Here is a 6,000-nt window from a genome sequence, read left to right as displayed (position 1 = left end):
GACTCTAGACTACATCAACTCTTGCCTGAATTTCCATCCTGCTGGCCTGCCCTGTAGATTTCAGACTTCCTGCCCCCATGCGATCGGAGCCAATTCCTTAAAACGAATCTCTCTCCAAATACATAATGTGCATCCTATTGGTTCTGTTTCTCTGAAATAATCAGACTAATGCAGGCCAGGGTAGCACAAGAGGGCGGCGACAGGGAGAGTTCTGTGCAATGGGCCTGGGGTGAGGCGTGGGGTGGGGAGCTGACGATGTGGGGCCGTGTGGCCATGGGGAGGGCTGTGGGCTTTCATGGGGGAGGAAGTCACAGAGGGTGCTGAGCAAAAGGGTGACCTCATCCTTGCATGTTCAAAGCTGCTGGGGCTGCTGTAAGGAGAATGGGCTGCGGGGCAAGGGCAGAGCAGGGGGATGGTGAGGAGGTGAAAGCTTGGGGGACCTAATGGAGAGAGTGGACAGGTGCCTCTTAGAGATTTGGCTGTTGGGCGCCTGCCTCTGGACTTCGGGGGCTTGGGCTGAGAAGCTCAGAGCTTGGAGCCGCCTGGCCCTCGACCACACAGGGAGGCCAGCAGTGCTCTGCCTGGGACTCGGGCCTGTGTGCTCCCCTCAGCACCTCACCGTGGGCTATGTCCTGGAGCCTGCTGTAGCTCCCCACGCCAGTCCCACCCGGGGCAGGCGGGTAATACCCACACCTCTTCCAGGCTGTTCTCTGCGCCGTGTCCTCACACTGCAGATCACCGTTTCCACAGAAAACAGGAAGGAGCCCGGAAAAACCCAAACCCGGTTACCCATTAACCCAGCCCTGAGCGAGGGCCAAGTGGACGGGCCTCGTTTTCTCACCAGAGCTGGTTACAGTTAGTCCAGGGGAGGCACACGGGTTTCATCTTGTGGGCCAGTCTTGATTAGTTAAGTTCTGGGTAGAGTGTCTTAACGAGGGGGAAGTGGGCAGTAAGCTATCAGTGATGTTTCCAGTAATCAGTAAAGGGGCAGGGGAAAGGAAAAGCTGTTCTTTAAATTCCCGTAACATGGGCCTAATATTTAGGGAGTTTGAGGATCGGCACAAGGGTGGTATATATAGCTGAAGCAGTTGTACAAGTAGCTTGTGTGGAGTCCATTCATTTATTCAGGAAATAATTTTCCCGTGCCTACCATGTACCAGTCACTAAGCTCAGTGTGAGCGATAAAAAAAATGGAAACAAACAGGTTCTTTAACCCTCCTGTCCTATTCAGCTGGGGCCGCCATAACAAAACACCACAGACTGGGTGGCTTCAACAGAAATGTATTTTCTCACAGTTCTGGAGCCTGGAAATCTAAGATTAAAGGTCCAGCCGATTCAGTTCCCAGCGATGGCCCTCTTCCTGGCTTGTAGACAGTCACCTTCTCACTATGTCCTTCCATGGCCTTTTCTCTGTAGGTATGCTTGGTGTGGAGGAAGCGGGGAGAAAGCTGTCAGCACAGACCCCAATGCAGAGCTTGAACTTAGAAGGCATGAGATCATGACCTGAGCTGAAGTCAGATGTTTAGCCGACTGAGCCATCCAGATGTCCTGAGAGAGACAGAGATTGAGAGAGAGAGAGATCTTTCCCTTCTAACGCCATCAATCCTATTAGATTTGCACCCCATCCTTCATTTAATCTTAATTACCTCCTAAAGACTATATATCTCCAAATACACTGGGGGTTAGAGCAACTTATGAATTTTGGTGGGAGGGGACACAATTCAGTCCGTAGCACATGCCCTTATGGAGATTATCACCTCATGAAGGTTGACGATTCAACAGTATAAACATGTAAACAGAAATATAGTTACGAGTCCTACTGAAAAATAAACAGGGTGCCGTGACAGAGCACAGCAAGAGGGAGAACTTAATTCATACAGGGTGATAAGTGCTCTCTGGGGATATGACATGCAGTTTTGGACCTGAAGCATGAGAAATAGCCATTCAATGAGAAGGATGCTCCTGGAAAAGAGACCCACAAGTGCAAAGGCCCTGAGGTAGGAAAGAATTTAGTATGTTTAAGGAATTGAAAGGATGGTTTTTGCTTCTAAAGATCTTTCTGGTTTCTTTGTGGAGAATAAACAATGTGGAAAGAAGGGCGGAGGAGGTAAACCAATTCCAAGGCTTTTCTGTCTTCCAGACAAAAGATGACGGTGGTTGGAAGTAGAATAGTAAAAGCAGAAACGGTGAGAAGTCGATTGATCCTGGTGTATATCTTTTGAAGCTGGAGTTGGTAGGATTTGTTGATTGATTAGAGTTTGGGGGTGTGAGACGGAGGCAAAAAGCATGATTCCTGGGTGACCAGCCTGACCACTAGGTGCAGAGTGGTGCTATGGATTGACATGTGGATGTGTGTGGGCGCCCTGGATCTGGAGGAGTTAATCAAGAGTTTCTAATTGGGCTTGTTTGATTTCAGATGCCTATTAGTATGCCACTGAAGAGCCTGCAGAAGGAGCCGTGGTGAAGCCAGCAAGTTATAGGAAAGGTGTGTTATAGGAGGCAAATGAAGAAAGTGTTTCAAGGAGGAGTTTGTTCAACTGCCTTATTGAGGGGATTAAGAGGGGTAACACCATAGAATTACTGTTGGATTCGGTAAGGGGGAAGACATTTGTACCCTGGACTGCCTTTAGATGGGAGGTGAACACTTCTCCATGTTCATGGGCGCAAAAGAGATCCAGATATCAGCTCTTTTATAAACTTAGCGATGGAAGACAATGGAGATTGCCCTTTTCCCTAACAAAGCACCAACAAAACAAACTCATGAGTTGTGACCATTGTCCGAAAGAGGCATATGAGATCATCAAAATTCCTTCAAACACGTGTTAGCTGATAGGAGTTACGAGACCATCCCTTGACACGGTGACCGTGCCAAGGGCTCTTGAAATAGTGGGGACGCCGACCTCAACCACTAGAGATGTTTACAGCTCACCGGATCTCACCAGATGAAAGCCTCTGGTCGTCTGTAACTAGTAAATGAACAGAGATGGTTATTAGTCAGGGTAATGAATGTTAGCTGCTGTAACACACAGCTCCTAACTGTAGATGGCTTAATAGGAAGTAATCTCTCATTCATGTCACAGTCCGGTTCAGGGCTTTGAGGGCTTTGCTCTACACAGTCCCTCAGAATCCCAGACTTCTTTCACCTTTGGGTTTACCTTCTTCTAGGTCTTTGAAGTCCTGTGCATTCAGCTGACAGATGGAAAAGAGAAAGGATCATACGAGAAGTTTGTATGGGCCAGACCTAGAAGAGATAGTATCACTTCCACTCATATTTTGTTGGCCAGATCTCAGTCTCATGTCTACACAACAACAGCCCCAGCTGAGGTCCCCACTGACACCAGGATCAAGCACCTGATGTATGTGTGAAGATGGTTCCAGATGATGTTAGCCCTCAGTGTCAGATTTTCCCAGACATTGAGGAACTGAGAGAAGCCACCCCCCTCAACCTTAAGGTTGAGGTTCCTCAACCTTAAGGAAACCCTACAGTTGCATAAACTCTAATCCCTTGATGAATTCCTTTTTCTATATTATTCATACTGTTTCCGCTTATTTGTTCCAACCCTGACTGATACAAACCATGAACTTTGGCCGAACATGCTTGCCATTCTGAATGGTACAAGGGCCACAGAAGGTGGGTGCCTTTAGCTTCTAATAAAATTGGGGTACTTTTTAATTCAACATTTATATTACTAGTAATTATTAATATGTTTAAAAAATTTCTCCCTCAGATTCAGAAGACTTTTCTTTCTGATATTTAAAAGAAACATTTACCCTTGGTGCGCCTGGGTGGCTCAGTCAGTTAAGCATCTGACTTCAGCTCAGGTCACAATCTCATGGTTCATGAGTTCGAGCTCCACATCAGGCTTTCTGTTGTCAGCACAGAGCCCTCTTTGGATCCTCTGTCTCCCTCTCTCTCTCTGCGCCTCCCCTGCTCTCTCTCTCTCTCTCAAAAATAAGTAAATAAGCATTAAAAAAATAAATAAATAAAAGAAACATTTACCCAAACACCACTGTCTCTTTCTTCTGGATGTTCATCTTTAAAATTTTTCTGTGGGGTGCCTGGGTGCCTTAGTCGGTTAAATGCCTGACTCTTGATTTTGGCTCAGGTCATGATCTCAGTTTGTGAGTTCAAGTCCTGCATCAGGCTCTGTGTTGGTAGTGCAGAGCCTACTTAAGATTCTCTCTCTCCTTCCCTCTTTCTGCCCCTCCCCTTCTTGTGCTGTCTCTCTCTCTCTCAAAATAAATAAAAATTAAAATAAAAAAAATTTTTTTCTGTAAGTTCTGGATCTTCTAAGAAAATGTTAAAACCCTCCCCACTTACTAGTTATACAAGTATAATGCACCAAGAAGAAAGCCAGCGGAAAGGGTAAACTATTTAGAAGCTCTAACATGTGAGTGTTTTGAGGATAAAGATAAACTGATGATTCCTCTAGAGCACAGAGCGCTTCATAAAGAATGAGCAACGCAGCGTGTGCTGTCTGCAGAGACGTGGGCGAAGTAGCAGAGAGAGCCACGGGGGTTTCTCAGAAGTGACTATTTTAGGAGGACCATTGACCGATGTTCATGATGGTACCCAATGAACTAACGAATCTGTATTATAACTTATGTTTATAAATAATTTACTATTTAGTGCAGTTACCGTGTACCTTTGGCCAACTAGGGCGTTCAGTTGGCAACATTTCATCAGCTGTCCCAGTTGTAAGGGTGCACACCTGCTCAGCAGCCCTGTGTAGCACAGTGCCTGCCATCATGGGGGCTGTAGGTGGGGCAGAACTGGGTGATTTACTTAGAAATCTCTCCCCACTTGCAAACTTTCCTTTCAGAATTCAAATGACAAAAGCGTTTTGTTTGTTCTTTTTAAACGAAGGGGAAAAACAGTTCCCATTGCAGTCAAAACCTGGGACCTCACCCTTTGTACATCTAATTTATTGCAGGGGGCCTTTCTTTCCCATCCAGTGCTCCTCACCCAAGCGCACACACTCTTCTGCTTTTTGCTTCTCCTCCTTTGGCCTGAGTCTTTCAGAACCGAAAATAGATAAGATAGACAAGTCAGTAGTCCGCGAACTTCAGTGTACAGAAAATGCCGATTCCCATGAGTCACCCCAGAGTTTCCAATTTTGAGACAGTGTGATATTTTCCGGATCACTTCAAAATCTGCCTTTTTCTGCTCTCCCCCACCCTCCACTGCTACCTCCCCGTTTTCCAGATCTGCAGCCAGATTCTCCACCCCATGGAACCAGGCTCTGTCTGCAGATAGGGGGTGAATTAGGCCGCAGAGCCTCCCAGGTCATAAAACCTGGTCCCAGATGGGGCACCTCTAGTCTCAGCTGGAAACTGGAGCTTTCTCTAAGGCACAGGGAAGCAGCTTCCATTTGTTGAATCCCTGCTATGTGCCTGACACTGAGCGATGTATTTTTTTCATGCATTGCCTCGTTTAATGCTGACAACAAATCCTATGAGCCCGGGACCATTATTAATCCTACTTCAGAGAGGAGGACACCAAGCATCAGTGAAGGAGAAGTCCCAGCAGGGAGTACAGGGCACAGTTGGGATTCAAATCAGATTTGTCTTGAGCCCTGCTCTTTCTCTTCCTACATAATCACCCAAGAGCAGAAGCTAGAACTCAGATCTGGAATTGACCCCAGACTTCAATCTAGCTAGCCATTGTCTGCCAGGAGGAGAGGAATACGTTTAGTGCTTCCCTCTCAGTGGGTTGGCTACTGTTAGGGTTCCCCCCCCGCCCCCACCAAGTACCCTGATACAAAGGCGCCTTCCCACCCAGCACCCAAGAGGCTCCCAATATCCAGAACGGGGAGTCAAGCTCCCCGTTACCTTCCATGTTATTGCTATGGAAGGCCATGGGAGCAGGTCTGCAGACCCTTGTCCCAAGTTTTACTTGTCATCCCTCTCCGTCAGGCTGCTGGCTCTCTAGCCCAGATTCCAGCCCTCTACCACTCCCATTCTCCCACCTCTACTTGCAGCAGCCCCCCCCCCCCCCGG

Source organism: Puma concolor, chromosome C1 (genome assembly GCF_028749965.1).
Source record: "Puma concolor isolate L17-30 chromosome C1, mPumCon1.1.hap2, whole genome shotgun sequence".
In the NCBI taxonomy this organism is placed as follows: Eukaryota; Metazoa; Chordata; class Mammalia; order Carnivora; family Felidae; genus Puma; species Puma concolor.
Note: the sequence above shows the minus strand (reverse complement) of the source record.